The following is a 17,273-nucleotide window of genomic DNA, read 5'->3' on the forward strand; positions in this document are numbered from 1 at the left end:
GGACTATGGGCCCTGCATTCATCTTAATGACATCAGCGAATATTAGACTGCTGAATTGTAGAGGAGAAGAGGCAGCAGGGCCTTGTCTAGATGTATAAAGAAGCCTGGAGCAGAGGACGGATCTAAGTAAAAGTGCTGCACTAAGTCCCCCTAAACATAAATGAGTAGTTGATACTTGCTGTGCAGGCATATCCCCACTACAAGGGGGGGGGGGGGGTTGAGTTTCCTGGAGTTCAGCTTTAACATTACATAGACAAGCCAAGTAAGATATTTCAGCAAGTAAAAAGAAAGGCAGCCATTTGTAAACTTTTTTACATTATGCTTTATGAATGAGAACATGTAACAAATATAAAGTAGGTGTTATTTCATTTTTGGCTACAAAAGTTGCTACAAAAGTTTCCATTCATGGGGCTGATTCATTTTTATCCAACAATGGGAGTTCTATTACTTACAGTATATCCTATCAATTACAGAAAAACAAAGATGTCTTTATCTGTTTCTGATTTAAATCCCTTTCTAATGATTGTTAAAACCATTGTCCAGGTAACTGTAGGTGCAAAAGAACTAATTAATGGCCATTTTATACATGTTTATATACAGTAACGATGAGCTTACTTGTGCTGATAAAGTGAAACTTCTCCGAATGAAATGTGATCTATGAATGGAGGGGGTGATCCTTTCAATCATCGTCCTGTCATCTATTCATAGATCAGGTTTTATTCATGGAAGCTGTTGTACGGCTTTTATGAAGGCAGGAGCTGGGTGGAAAGTACAGGCTAGAAGGGCATTCTATCTGTATTAACCCCCGCTGCACTAAAAGATTACGCCATTGGAGGAAAAGGAAACCAATAGCCAGCAGCACACTAATAACAAGTCAAGTTCCTTGTGGTGATTGTTGGGTTTTTTATTTTTCGGCTACACTTAGGCGTTAAATACAGAGACAGGAGGTAAACAATGACAACCCACATTTCCCTTGGTGCATGTTTCCTTTATGCCCATTCACACCAACACATGTATGTTGCCGCACACTATAATGCCCTTCATACTTTGCACATTGTGCGTCCATTTTGGGTTTACAGCAATTAATTTCCAGTGGGCCTCCAATGTGAACAATGCACCTAATCCTTAGCACCAAGCAACACATACTGGTAAAGACCTGTGCTGCATTGTGTCTTGATGAAAATTACTAGGGATGCACCAATACCCTATTTTGATCCTCAAGTATGAGTACCGATACTTTCGGTCAAGTACTCACCGATACCGAGCACCAATATTTTTCAGTGCAATTTGTGCCAATACAAAATGTATGGATGCAAATTGCACCACAAAGAATAGCATGCAATTCGAACAGGAATGCGATTCCTGTCCAAATCCCACCGCTCCTGTGTGAACCCAGGCTGTCATAGGTGCAGGGAGGATTCCTGCAGTGGAGAGTGGGAGAGAAGGGCGTGTGGGGATGTATACCTGGTGGCAAATTCTCCGTATTCTCTGTTGTAGGAGAGGAGAGAAAGCTGCTTCAAAGTTCTAGAGATTTGCAATTCCTGCCGCTTTCTCTCCTCTCCTTGCAGGAATTACAGTATGGGCTAGAGGGCTTCTGATTGGTCAGCATCTTCCATGTGATGGTGCTGACCAATCAAAAGCCCTCTAGCCCAAACTGTCAACCCTGCAAGAAAAGGAGAGAAATCTGTGGGGATTTCAAATTACAGCGGAGAATACGGATCATCTGCCTCCAGGCGGACTGACAACTCATGGGGCCCCTGTGTCCTCACCCACACTCAAACCACACCCAAAAAAGCCTATGAAAGGTACCAGGGGCATCTCATGGGGCCCCCTACTGACCCCGGGCCCTCGGGCAATGCCCAAGTTCCCAAATGGTCAGTCCGCCCCTGCCTCCAGGTATACATCCCCACATGCCCACTCTCTGCTGAGCATGGGATTAATGTAGGGAGGTTTCCCACAATACTCCTATGTGAAATCAGGCTATGAAAAGCTATGACAGGAGCCGTGGGGAAACCACTGAGCGGGAATTTCACTGCATTCCTGTTAAAATCGCATGCTATTCTTGGTGGTGCAATTTGCGTCCATTGATGAAAACCACACCACAAAGTATCGGTTTCAGGTATCTGGAGAAAATACTCAGTGTATCCCTAGAAATTACAGTTGTGTGTGTATTTTGGTGGGTGGATAAGCATTGAGAGCTCAAATGAAATCAATGGCCAGCATGTTGTAATGTGCATGCGTGTAATGTAAAGATGCAAATACATTTTATGTGTTTATTGTTTTGTTCTTGCCTGATGTAAAGTTCAAAAATGATACAAATATGCTCATAATCAGGTGATATATGCATTTTGCACATTACCCATAGACCTTAAACACAGCGCATCCTATTTGTTAAAAAAGCATATAGATGTGATCTACTGATATGAATGTGATTTCCACTTGCCATGTATTTTTGTATTGTAAGCACAGATGTGAATGGCTTCTGATGTGTTTTTCTGCTGCTTCCAATCGATAGGTGCCACTTGCTCTCCAGGGGATTTATCCCCCCTTCTTGTACAATCCATTTTTTGCAATACGGTGCTGAATTACTTTGACTGACAATTGTGCGGTCATGCAACACTGTACATAAATGAAATTTATGTCATTTGTTTTACCACAAATAGAGATTTCTTTTGGTGGTATTTGATCACCTTGGCGGTTTTTATTTTTTGCGCCATAAACAAAAAAAGACTGACAATTGTGGAAAAAAAAACAGTATTTTTGACTTTTTGCTATAAAACATATCCAGTAAAAATATAAAAAATTTAATTTTGTAAAATTTTAGTCCAAAATGTATTCTGCTACGTCTTTGATAAAAAAAATCCAAATATGTGTAAATTAATTGATTTACATGAAAGGTATAGTGTCTACAAATGGCGGTATATATACTGGAATTTTTATATATATTTTTTTATACTAGTAATGGCGGTGATCAGCGAGTTATAGCAGGACTTCTGACACTGGGGGGAACTGATTAACTGCCACTGACATCCCAATGATTCTCATACAGTGATCAGTGCTAATAAAAAGCACTGACACTGTACTAATGGCACTGGGCAGGAAGGGGTTAACATCTGGGGCGATCAAAGGGTTAACTGTGTGCTGTGTGCTGTTTTACTGTGTGTGCTGTGTGTTTTTTACTAGGGAAACATGCTGCTGTGTATTTCTCTGCTGTGCACAGCAGCATGTTATTGCTGGCAGGAGAGAGACCTATGTTATTTACACACAGGTCTCTCCCCTGTCACTGTTTCTCGGTGATCCCGGGTGCCAGCGGGGAATCTCCGTCTGGGACCCAGTGATTGACATCTGTAGCCGCCAATGGCGGCACGGGTAGATGGCATGCATGCCCCCTACCTGCAAATGCAAATCACGTATATACAGTTGCAAGAAAAAGTATGTGAACCCCTTGGGATTTTGTGGAGTTTTGCATGAATTGGGCATAAAATGTGCTCTGAACGTCATCTAAGTCACAACAATAGAAGAACACAGTCTGCTGAACATAATACTACACAAACATTAGATGTTGCCATGGTTTAATTGCACATAACATGTAAACATTCACAGTGCAGGGAGGAAAAAGTATGTGAACCTTTGATTTAATAACTGATTGACCCTCCTTTGGCAGGAATAACCTCAACCAAATGTTTCCTGTAGTTGCAGATCAGACCTGCACAACGATCTGGAGTAATTTTGGACCACTCCTCTTCACAAAATTGTTTCAGTGTAGAAATATTCTTGGGATGTCTGGTGTGAATCGCTCCCTTAAGGTCATGCCACAGCATTTCAATCGGGTTGAGGTCAGGACTCTGACTGGGCCACTCCAGAAGGTGTATTCTGTGCTGTGGCAGCCATTGTTTTGAAGAATTACTTGTATGCTTTGGGTCATTGTCCTGTTGCATCACCCATCCTCTGCGGAGCTTCAGTTGGCGGACAGATGGTCGTACGTTTTCCTGCAAAATGTCTTGATAAACTCTGGAATTCATTTTCCCATCAATGACAACAATCCGTCCAGGCCCTGAGGCAGCAAAGCAGCCCCAAACCATGATGCTCCCTCCACCATGTTTTACAGTGGGGATGAGGTTTTGATGTTGGTGTACTGTGCCTTTTTTTCTCCTCACATAGTGTTGTGTGTTCTTCCCAAACAACTCAATCTTGGTTTCATCTGTCCACAGTATATTTTGCCAGTAGTGCTGTGGAACATCCAGGTGCTCTTTTGCAAACTTCAAACGTGCTGCAATATTCTTTTTGGACAGCAATGGCTTCCTCTGTGGTGTCCTCCCATGTACTCCATTCTTGTTTAATGTTTTCCTTATTGTAGATGTGTCAACAAAAATGTTAGCATGTGCCAGAGATCTCTGTAGGTCTTTAGCTGACACTCTGGTATTCTTCTTTACCTCATGCAGCATTCTGCGCTGTGCTCTTGCAGTCATTTTTACAGGACGACCATGCCTAGGGAGAGTAGCAACAGTGCTAAACTTTCTCCATTTGTAGACAGTCTGTATTACCGTGGACACATGAACATCAAGGCTTTTGGAGATACTTTTGTAACCCTTTCCAGCTTCATGCAAGTCAACAATTCTTGATCATAGGTCTTCTGAGAGCTCTTTTCTGCGAGGCATGGTTCACATCAGAGAGTGCTTCTTGAAACCAGTAAACCCAAAACAGGTGTGTGTTTTTTAAGGGCAGGACAGCTGTCAGCAACACGTCCAATATCATCACACTGATTGGAGTCAAGGTTGGCTCACTCCTGGCTCCAATTAGCTCTGGGAGAAGTCATTAAGCTAGGGCCTCACATACTTTTTCCTCCCTGCACTGTGAATGTTTACATGTTATGTGCAATTAAACCATGGGAACATCTAATGTTTGTGTAGTATTATGTTCAGCAGACTGTGTTCTTCTATTGTTGTGACTTAGATGACGTTCAGAGCACATTTTATGCCCAATTCATGCAAAACTCCACGTAATCCCAAGGGGTTCACATACTTTTTCTTGCAACTGTATATATATGTGATTTTGCACAGCCCTGCCACCCTGTAGCAGCATTTCTGGTATAGGGCAGCGGGGAAGTGGCTAAAATCATACAGATGTTGTCATAGTAGTAATAAACACTCAGTACTATATTGCTGCTTACAATGCAGTCCTATAATAACATTGTTGTTTTCTTTCTTGTGCCCTAAATCCTTTCTTTTTATGTGTTCTGAATTAATTTTTCTGTGTCCCTGGGTCAGAACACAATTGAGATTTAAATTTTTAGAACAAAGTGTCCCATGATTCTTTGCGCACTGTCTACAGGACTGCTGTTAAAAACCACGGGGCCCCATACAGCCTACCTGGCAGGGCCCCCCTTCCACAAAAAAACACAGTTTACTAAGCTTCAGTTATTAATGTACACAGTTAGTGATTGATACCGATCACTCATTGTGTTCATTTGGCAAAGCAAGGGTCTGGTAAACTTAATGTATTTACCAGACCCTTCCCCCACTCTCCATCCTGAAAGATCATATTGTGTGCTTGCAGCTGCTGAAAGAAGAGGATGGAAGCTGGCAGCACTGTGGGGGTGAGGGCACACGGGGGGCCTGGACAGCAGGGAAAAACATATGGTGCACAGGGAGGGTGATGGGTGTGGAGGGGGGCAATTACTGGAACCGATCCCCTGTATGGCTCTCTCTGCAGCAGCTGAAAGCCAGTGGGAGATAGAGGAGAAGCCGGCTTTCAGCTGCTGCAGCGAGAGTCATACAGGGGATTGGTTCCAGTAATTGCCCCCTCCAACCATACCAATCACCCTTTCTGTTCACATCCAAATCACCCAGCTGCCTGGGCCCCCCTGCTGGCCTGGGCCCTGTACACGAGGAATGGTGGTACCCCCTTATCCACAGCCCTGACTGTCCATATGAACATAGCACTATAGCACAGTACAAGCAGAAGAACTCACTGCACATGCACCAGCTGAATACAGCACCACATCGCTGCCTGTGTTGTGCATGGATCCCCCCATGCACCACACCAAGCCGCAGATATAGGTTCAGTCCTGGCTGGAAGCACACAGGTAAGGATGGCTCCAGGGAGAACCTGTAATTCAAAGGAGCCACCCTCTAGGCAGAAATTCCCCACACCAAACTTTCACTCTATTTATGCTGTAGAGACTGCACAACAAAGGGGACAAGAAACAATGGCGATGTAAAGTATGCATCTACATTTATTGCTTTTTTCATGGATTTAATAGGTTTCATGGAGGGTGCAATTAGTTACAGTGTAACTAATGCAGTTAAGTCTTTATAGCTGTCAGGGTTGCATCTCATCTATTGCAGCAGGTTCAGAAAATGACTCGGGAAAACACTCAAATGTTAGGTTATACTAACTTTTAAAAAGCAAAACAATGAAGAATGTTGGCATCCTGCTGACCCAGTAATATTAACTGCTTTTCCTACTGACAGGAGGTAGGAAGGTTATTTTCCTACTCTAAGGCTGAGCTTACATTTGCAGTTGTGAGCCAAAAAAACAGGCAATGGAGCTGTGTTTTTACCATCCGCTCCTTCAACAGCAAAGGTGGCTGGGCAGGATTGTATGCTGAAAGATATACAGGTGAAACTCGAAAAATTAGAATATCATGCAAAAGTTAATTTATTTCAGTAATGCAACTTAAAAGGTGAAACTAATATATGAGATAGACTCATTACATGCAAAGCAAGATAGTTCTAGCAGCATGGATTAAGGATCAGATGGCAATGCTAATGTAATCAAGCCTTTATCGTGGATGTACTGTAGGTTACCCTTTTAGAACTGCTATGACAGATCAGGAGGGTCTTTGTGAATGAATGTGATATGAAAAGTTTGCAGCAATTCTAAAATGTGCCTGGAGGATTGAGATGTGCTGAACGAGAGCAGTAGAGAGGTACTGACATGTAAGGTGCGTCTACATATTGGCAGTCGTACTCTGTTCTGAAGGTTAGAGTCATAAGCATTGAAACTTTCAAATCTCAGCACCATAGTAGACGTGCATATATGTGCAAAGGGAGGTTCTTTTTAGTGACCTAGTTGATTTTCACTTCCATAGGATTTCAAATGACTGTTTTCTTATAGCTTATCCACATATTTTAAGATTAAATAAACACATACAGTAATTGCAGTTTTAGAAAAATATTAGGTACCCATAGATATGAGATGATGCTCATCTCATATCTATAGGTTAAAAAAAAAGAAACGTCCCAGCAATGGCATACTATATTGTATTTATGTGAGTGCAGGCTAGCATGGGAGTGTTGAGGGAGGACAGTTATGTTTGGGCACGGGACAAGGCAACTATGTCTCTTTATTTTACATTTACAGGAACAGCAGTGAGCTTTCTAGTTCTGAGTACAGTCTTCCCCTATAACGGCAGAGTCCTGAGGTCATCTACTGCCATTTGTGGCATTTTATATGTATTGCCGCGTTTGGCATTCCAACTGTTGCCTGAATCTGACATTCCAGGTATTACACAGAGGGTAAACCTATGAATACTTTTCAGAATTTGGTTCAATGGTTTGGGAATCTGTGCCTTATACCATGTCTTTTACCATTGTATAGTATTCCATTCCGGAAGGGACTCTTTTGCTTGTAAAAAAAGACTAATAAAATAATACTAAACTGTACTTCTGTTTTTCCTACGCATCAGATCTTCTCTTTCTTGCAGAAATACTCCAGCCAAAGAATATTCAGGATGTGACACTTGTTTTTTTGGGGTTTTTTTAATAAATGGGCCTCCAGGAGCTTGCTTGCTTTAAGGACCCTCCTCTTTGGTTCAGTCTGTATGGGCATTGTATGGCTGAACCACAATGATGTCACTCCCGAGCATGCACACAGGAGTCACTTCATCACAGCACAGAGGCAGTGTTGAGTTTCCCATTAGGCACTGTAGGCATGTGCCTATAGGTGCCCTGAGAGAGAGAGAATTCTGTGCCTCTCTCTCCATGGGCTTGGGGGCGCAAGCAGCTGCACACAGTTTAGTTATGCTACTGACCCTGGTTCCGGCGGCTCCCAGGTGGTCTGAATAGCCCCTTCAGTATATTCACAAGGGAAAGGAGGGACATTTTTTCCTAAATCAGCTTGCAGGCAGATTTACACAAACTGCCGCTGTTGTGTTTGCTGATAAAATGATAGTTCCGGCTCACATTGTGTGCCCTGATGTAAAGGGGAAATCTGCTGACTGTAATGTAAAGGGGGGAGCTTTGGTGACCAGAGATCACCTTACATCAGAGTTACCCTTTACATCACAGTCTGCAGTGTCCCCCTTACATCATAGGTCCCCCTTGCACTGTAAGGGGGACCCTGCAAAATTCTGATGTAAAGAAGAACTCTGAGGATTCTGATGTAAGGGGAAATCTGGGGACTGTTGTGTAAGGGGGAGCTCTGGTAACCAGAGACCCCCTTACATCAGAGTTCACCTTTACCTCACAGTCCGCAGTGTTCCCCTATATATCAAACCGTGCAGGATTCCCCTTTACACATGTAAAAAATAATAATCCTGAGATGTAAATCTGGTCCTGCACAGAGGGTACTGTAAACGTACTCTGAGCTGCACATGTGTGGCTCAATATACATTGTACACCATTAAGGTCTCTTCAGGCTTATACATGTGCCAAGCCATGGCCATGATGCTTTACATGAATGGGGCCATGCTGCAAATGCAAACCAAATCCTAGACTTCTGGTTGCGACATGGTATTCCCACTGAAAAAACCTGTTTGACTGTAAAAAAAAACATCCATACCTGTTTGGCTGTAAAAAAAAAACAGCAGTCTAAGAGGCGGCAGGTGTAAACTAAGCTTTGGTCAGTTTTGCTACAAATATTCAAAGGTGAAGAGAACTTGGAAACAAATGATTACAAATAATTGGTAAATTGCCCCTCTAACCTTACTGCACTGGGCACTGGCCCACAAGCGGTATTTGACAAAGACAGCTCTGGTGATACATAGCAGTGGATTTACTAAAGGCAATTAGACTGTGAACTTTGTAAAGTGCAGTTGCACTCTGCAAGAGCAATGGCTCCAGAGCTTAGTAAATGAGCAGAAGTTCTGCTGACTTTCGTCATCCAATCATGTGCAAGCAAAAATGCATTTTTTTTTATTTTCCTTGCTCGTGATTGGGTATTCTTTGCAAAGTTAAGCTGTACCTCATTTACTAAGCTCTGGAGCAACTGTACTTGCAGAGTGCAACTGCACTTTGCAAAGTGTACAGTCCTTTTGCCTTTAGTAAATCAACACCTCAGAGTACTGCTGTGCGGCTTCTAAGGACTAAGGACTTTAATTTGATGGTCAGAGAGGTTAATTATACTCTGACATGGCAATATATCCGAATATGAAAGTAATAATCCATTCTATTTTCGGAAACGTTTGCTCATAACTAAATCTAATCTGTAGCTATAGTGTCCGGATTGTGCGAATCACAGCTGCAATTGTAACACACTCACCTAATTGAGTACTTAGAAGAAAAGCCCCACCAAGAGTGTCCGGAGTCTCTGTACTTAATAATGTAATATTCCTATGATCTAAGCAGTCATCATAACGACAGGAAAAGTGTCAGAAATGATTCTTAGAAGTAGATTACTGAATAGTCAGATTGTTGCTGTTGTTATTGATAGCTCTTATATGCTGGTTTGCCTACATTTTAAGAAGAACTCCAGGAGTTGCAGCACTTTTATAAACGTGCTGACTTATAGGGGGTTAAGTTCAAGAAGGCGTATGCAACCATTTCTTTTATTTACAATTTACATTTTTACTGCGTTCTGGGAGTACAGCTATGACTTTACTTTCAGCACTTCAAGAATGGACTTTTGGGTATTCGATCCTGCAGCTGCTCTGACCTTCCCTCCTCTCATTTGCCCAATCACAGAAGGCTTTGTACTATGTGAACCCATTTACAAAATCCAAAGTACATTGTGAATGGACAGTGGAGGGGAGGGGCTGCTTTACAACAGAGTGCATCTTTCCTGTCAGAGCTGTTGATAAACTCCCAGCTCTCTGGCAAGATCCATAGGTATTTTTTTTTTTAACCTATTGAACTAATATAATAAAATGCTTCCAATGTTATATGTAACAGACCAAAAGGGAGCAAAAAGGAGAAGTTTGTTGTAAAGACTGCATAGCCTTGAACTAGCAGCCTAGTCCTGTACATAAGGACATCAGCTACAGAAACAGCATTTGCATAATTGGTGCTCGATATGCCAAATAGCACAGTGAAAACGTAAGCATTTGTTTCTATCGTTGAGTGTGGCCAATAAGCTCAGGTTGTAATTTTACTGGACCAAAATCTGACTGTGCGTGTCCAGCAATAGTGTACTGCAACTAACTTCAAATGACTATATTCAAATATCTTCTATTCTCCTTGGTCTTCATATTTCATGTTCCAATGAAAGTTTGATTATTTGTGGTAGCCAGTACTGGAGAAAAAGTTGTGTGGTTTAGGTGCATAAACACTGCTGACATACTATGTGTACTGAATGCTCAGGACCACTGGTAGGGGGGAAAGCCAGCCCTTCTGTACCAGGCCCATGCCCTATTGGTTCAGCAGGGGGCTCAGGGACAGAGAGGTTATTTTATTTAGATTCAGATGCAGGCAGAGTAATCCCATGGGCTGTAGCACAAGATAATTAAAACAAAATTCACCACAATTCGTTTAAGCAGTGGGGCCCCTGAGCAGGATTTTTTATTTACACAAAGTCTTCCTGCAGGTCGTGGCTCCTGACAACTAAAACAAAGTTTTGGCTGTCCCCGGCAGATTTATATACAAGAAGCAAGGAAGTTGAACTAGATGTGTAAGGTTTCAGCTTGTGATCTAGGTGTCAAGTCTGGGACACAGTGCTAGTGCCTGGGGAGGGTTATTAGTAATTAACTTCCCCGAAGTAGCTTTAATAATCCCACCCCCCAGGAAGTAAAAATAAGTTATTATTACTGCCTGGGGGAGTTTATAATTGCTGTCTGGGGAGAGGGGGGTTGATTTTTATAGCAGTCCCCCCTGTATAGACGGTATGCATTTCGTAGGACTGTAGGGATTAATGGGAAAGTCCTGACCCCTGCACTAATCTGTGTTTTAACCACTCCTGACACTGCACATTGTACATTACATACTTCTGACTCCTGCACTAATCTGTGTTTTAACCACTCCTCATACTGCACATTGTACATTACATACTTCTGACCCCTGCACTTTGTGGGAAGGCTCATGTATGCCCCTCCCACTGTTAGTGCATGTTTACCATACGCTCTGTGTGTGATGTTCATTTTTCTCCTATGGAAGCCCAGAGCAGGGTCCTTGTCTAGTAGGATGTATGAGGCCCATGATTTACAATGACAGCCTTGTGAAAAGTAATTTACACAGCCTCAGCTGCAGTTCATCCGTTCCTGTGCTTTCTACAGAAGCATTAAACATAGTAGGAATGTTGGGCAACTGTAACATCAATTTAAAATTGTAAAGGCTTGTCTCTCAATTTGTGGATAAAACATCCAGTTCATTACCATCTAATCAATTGTTTTTTTAAAAGGATTGAGGATGCCCGTTAGAAGTAAGATCCAGACCACTCATAATCTGCAAAGTACTGTATTATGAAAGCAGTAATATTCAGTGGCATAAGTTGGCTATAAGCTCTAGTTATTTTTAGTTGTAAGTTGACCATTAGATGTAGACAGTTGATGATAGCCAAGGCAAAGCCATATTTCTCCCAATACCCAATGACCTGGTGTATGGTGCTTTTGTTCTTTTATGCTACCACAAAATCTTTCCCTGGTGGTTTAGTGTACCATATGTGTTTGTACTACCATAAATCATTTACTTGGGCCAACTGCAAAACAAAGTCACCACTTTCATGTAGACCCAAAGTAGTTACACTATATTGCCAAAAGTATTGGGAAACCCCTCCAAATCATTGGATTCAGGTGTTCCAATCACCTTCTTGGCCACAGGTGTATAAAATCAAGCACCTAGGTATGCAGACTGCTTCTACAAACATTTGTGAAAGAACAGGTCGCTCTCAGGAGCTCAGTGAATGCAAGCCTGGTACCGTGACAGGTTGCCACCTGTGCAATAAGTCCATCCGTGAAATTTCCTTGCTACTAAGTATTCCACTGTCAACTGTTAGTAGTATTATAACAAAGTGGAATCAACTGGGAACAACAGAAACTCAGCCATGAAGTGGTAGGCCATGTAAAATGACAGAGCGGGGTCAGTGCATGCTGAAGTGCACAGTGTGCAGAAGTCGCCAACTGTCTGCAGAGTCAATAGCTAAAGACCTCCAAACTTCATGTGGCCTTTAGATTAGCACAACAACAGTGCATAGAGAGCTTCATGGAATGGGTTTCCATGGCTGAGCAGCTGCACTCAAGCCTTACATCACCAAGTGCAATGCAAAGCGTCGAATGCAGTGGTGTAAAGCACGCCACCAATGGACTCTAGAGCAGTGGAGGCGTGTTCTCTGGAGTGATGAATCACTCTTCTCTGTATGGCAATCCGATGGACATGTCTGGGTTTGGCAGTTGCAAGAACGGTACTTGCTTGTCTGCATTGTGCCAAGTGTAACGTTTGGTGGAGGGGGAATTATGGTGTGGGGTTGTGTTTCAGGAGTTGGGCTTGGCCCCTTAGTGTCAGTGAAGGGAACTCTTAAGGCGTCAGCATATCAAAACATTTTGGACAATTTCATGCTCCCAACTTTGTAAGAACAATTTGGGGATGGCCCCTTCCTGTTCCAACATGACTGAACACCAGTGCACAAAGCAAGGTCCATAAAGACATGGATGAGCAAGTTTGGGGTGGAGGAACTTGACTGGCCTGCACAGAGTCCTGACTTCAACATGATAGAACACCTTTGGGATGAATTAGAGTGGAGACTGCGAACCAGGGCTTCGTGTCCGACATCAGTGCCTGACCTCACAAATGGGCTTCTGGAAGAACATTCCCATAGACACACTCCTAAACCTTGTGGACAGCCTTCCCAGAAGAGTTGAAGATGTTACAGCTGCAAAGGGTGGGCCAACTCCATATTGAACCCTATGGGCTAAGACTGGGATGCCATTAAAGCTCATGTGAGTGTAAAGGCAGGCATCCCAATACATTTGGCAATATAGTGTATTTTCAACTACCTTCATTAAGAATCAACGAACCTTAGGGCTTTTCTTTGGTATGAAATACAGTTTGTTAAGCAATGTTGTGTTTATTGTTGTGAACAAGGTTGCCTCTGCCCATTTCAGGCTGATTATTGCTTGATGTTGCAAACATTTGGGGGCCCATTTACACCTATTGTGATTCAGTGTGTTAATTTTAAATGAGGGCAATGCAATTTTGACACATGCATTGCAGCGCACCACAATACATGGTAACGAACTACTGTGAGTTGTGGTGCACTGCTGCAGCTACTCAGTTATATGTACATAAACAAATACATTCAGTATGAATTGATGATAATCTTTTGTTCTGATACCTGTATCAGACTTGATATAAAATAAGATATGATGGGAAGATATTTAAAAACCAGATGTCTCAGTAATCAGTTTGTCCTTATGATACAGTTCTAGGAGAACTTTAATGATATAGTTGAAGAATTGTGAGGTTTTATTTTGTTTGTACATAAGCAGTGATCTAAATTTTTTCTGGTATTTGTATGGTTGGTATAAAGTTCCCAGAACACCACATTCCAATGATGTACAATACATAAACTAAAATTACATAATGGGGACTCTGAGTATATCAAATATATTGTACAGATTATACTACCGTAAATTCCTGATTAAACTCATATTTTTTACTATACATACTGTATATACATGATATGCAAAATGGAAGTATCCTCCTGCGCTTAATACAGGTGAGGTCCCTAAAATAACAGCTGCTGTCACTCTACCTTAAACCATTAAGTTACCAGTTATATAACCTTGAATTAGTGAAGCGCTAAAATAATAAATCTATATACATATTAAAGTGCCATCAATAAATAATAGTGCTTAGTAAACAGCAATTAATTAGACTTTTCTATAGATTCGTGAAACACTATAAATAATATATATAGCTAATTGGCATTACTAACTCCCAATGGTATATATAAAATGAACTAATCCCTCCATATATAAATTAGTGATAAATAATATGATACGTGATGAAAAAATATATCCACAATTATTTCACACATCAAATTAATAAAAATGAAGTGATAAATAATTTAAGTGAAAAATATATATCCAATTGATTCATAAAAAATCATTTGATACACTAATCTTTGTGATTAATAAACGTAAACTTTCAATGTGCATATACAGAAAAAAACAACCAAAAGTCCATGCAGGTGTAACTTGTGAAAAAACAAACAGTGATCTTCACTTCTAGTGCTCAAAAAATCCTCAAATGGCAGCAATGCCTGCTCACCTCCCCACACTGACCCACACAGGGCCAAAAGGCTATTGATCTCCTGTATGGCCAATCCTTTTTTCCAGGTAGCTCAGCAAGGGGTCGCAGGACTTCCACTCCACCTCCACTCAAACGTCATATAGGACACAAACAGAACTTCCCATAGTGTAATATTGTTTAATGAAAACACATCTAAAACATATTGGTTACACTCACATTCGTTTCCTTGTTACAGATAGTTTTCCACCTCATCCCATAGGTGTATCACAATATGGGAAACCAATATGGTCGCTGCGTCCGGACATGCGTCCCCACGTGACCAGAAGTGACGTAATTCCAAACCGGATTGCGTCACGTGCGTCGTGACTTCATCAGGCGTCGGTACGCCATATCCGGTTTGAAGTTACATCACTTCCGGTCACGTGGGGACGCATGTCCGGACGCAGCGACCATATTGGTTTCCCTTGCTTCATGTTATACACCTATGGGATGAGGTGGAAAGCTATCTGTAACAAGGAAACGAATGTGAGTGTAACCAATATGTTTTAGATGTGTTTTCATTAAACAATATTACACTATGGGAAGTTCTGTTTGTGTCCTATATGACGTTTGAGTGGAGGTGGAGTGGAAGTCCTGCGACCCCTTGCTGAGCTACCTGGAATAAAGGATTGGCCATAGAGGAGATCAATAGCCTTTTGGCCCTGTGTGGGTCAGTGTGGGGAGGTGAGCAGGCATTGCTGCCATTTGAGGATTTTTTGAGCACTAGAAGTGAAGATCACTGTTCATTTTTTCACAAGTTACACCTGCATGGACTTTTGGTTGTTTTTTTCTATATATGCACACTGAAAGTTTACGTATATTAATCACAAAGATTAGTGTATCAAATGATTTTTTATGAATCAATTGGATATATATTTTTCACTTAAATTATTGATCACTTAATTTTTAATAATTTGATGTATGAAATAATTGTGGATATATATTTTTTCATCACGTATCATATTATTTATCACTAATTTATATATGGAGGGATTAGTTCATTTTATATATACCATTGGGAGTTAGTAATGCCAATTAGCTATATATATTATTTATAGTGTTTCACGAATCTATAGCAAAGTCTAATTAATTGCTGTTTACTAAGCACTATTATTTATTGATGGCACTTTAATATGTGTATAGATTTATTATTTTAGCGCTTCACTAATTCAAGGTTATATATACATGATATATAAGAATCCATAGGATACATGGGTTGTACTAGAGGAGGGTTTTTTTGTATAGTTCTTTCTGTATATGTTTGTATGCATACCACCAGCCACTTGTGGAGCACTATACCAACTTGTGATTGTGTACACTGTAGCAATGGCTAGGAAGTTAATACAGGGTACTTGTGATGTGTATTTACACTTGACATTGTATCCAGTGGATTAAGCTGTATTTTTTACCTTTTTTTTATATGCATAATAAAATGTAAGAGTTTTATCAAGAATTTACTGTAGTAGTGTATCTACAATAATTTTTACACCTTAAAAGTCTCTATTATGTAATTTTGGTTAATGTATTAGTGAAAACGAAAGTACTCATGGATAAAATAGGTAGCCAAGTGGGCAGCTCTTAGTGGTTACCTTTTTACCTTGCAGCTCTAGGGTCCCTGGTTCAAATCCCAGCCAATACACTCCATGGATTTTCTACCTGTGCTTGTGTGGACTTCCACTGAGTATTCCAGTTTTCTCCCTCATTCCAAAGACTTGCTGATAGGTTTATTGTATCTTGTCTAAACTGGCGCTAGTACAGTCAGGTCCATAAATATTGGGACATCGACACAATTCTAACATTTTTGGCTCTATACACCACCACAATGGATTTGAAATGAAACGAACAAGATGTGCTTTAACCGCAGACTGTCAGCTTTAATTTGAGGGTATTTACATCCAAATCAGGTGAACAATGTAGGAATTACAACAGTTTGCATATGTGCCTCCCACTTTTTAAGGGACCAAAAGTAATGGGACAATTGGCTTCTCAGCTGTTCCATGGCCAGGTGTGTGTTATTCCTTCATTATCCCAATTACAACAAGCAGATAAAAGGTCCAGAGTTCATTTCAAGTGTGCTATTTGCATTTGGAATCTGTTGCTGTCAACTCTCGAGATAAGATCCAAAGAGCTGTCACCATCAGTGAAGCAAGCCATCATTACGCTGAAAAAACAAAACAAACCCATCAGAGAGATAGCAAAAACATTAGGCGTGGCCAAAACAACTGTTTGGAACATTCTTAAAAAGAAGGAACGCACCGGTGAGCTCAGAAGCACCAAAAGACCTGGAAGACCACGGAAAACAACTGTGATGGATGACTGAAGAATTCTTTCCCTGGTGAAGAAAACACCCTTCACAACAGTTGGCCAGATCAAGAACACCCTCCAGGAGGTAGGTGTATGTGTGTCAAAGTCAACAATCAAGAGAAAACTTCACCAGAGTGAATACAGAGGGTTCACCACAAGATGGAAACCATTGGTGAGCCTCAAAAACAGGAAGGCCAGATTAGAGTTTGCCAAACGACATCTAAAAAAGCCTTCACAGTTCTGGAACAACATCCTATGGACACATGAGACCGAGATTAACTTGTACCAGAGTGATGGGAAGAGAAGAGTATGGAGAAAGAAAGGAACTGCTCATGATCTAAGCATACCACCTCATCAGTGAAGCATGGTGGTGGTAGTGTCATGGCGTGGGCATGTATGGCTGTCAATGGAACTGCTTCTCTTGTATTTATTGATGATGTGACTGCTGACAATAGCAGGAGGATGAATTCTGAAGTGTTTTGGGCAATATTATCTGCTCATATTCAGCCAAATGCTTCACAAATCATT

This window comes from Staurois parvus, unplaced genomic scaffold, assembly GCF_062004578.1.
Source record: "Staurois parvus isolate SC_StPar_1 unplaced genomic scaffold, SC_StPar_1.0 ptg000090l, whole genome shotgun sequence".
NCBI lineage: Eukaryota > Metazoa > Chordata > Amphibia > Anura > Ranidae > Staurois > Staurois parvus.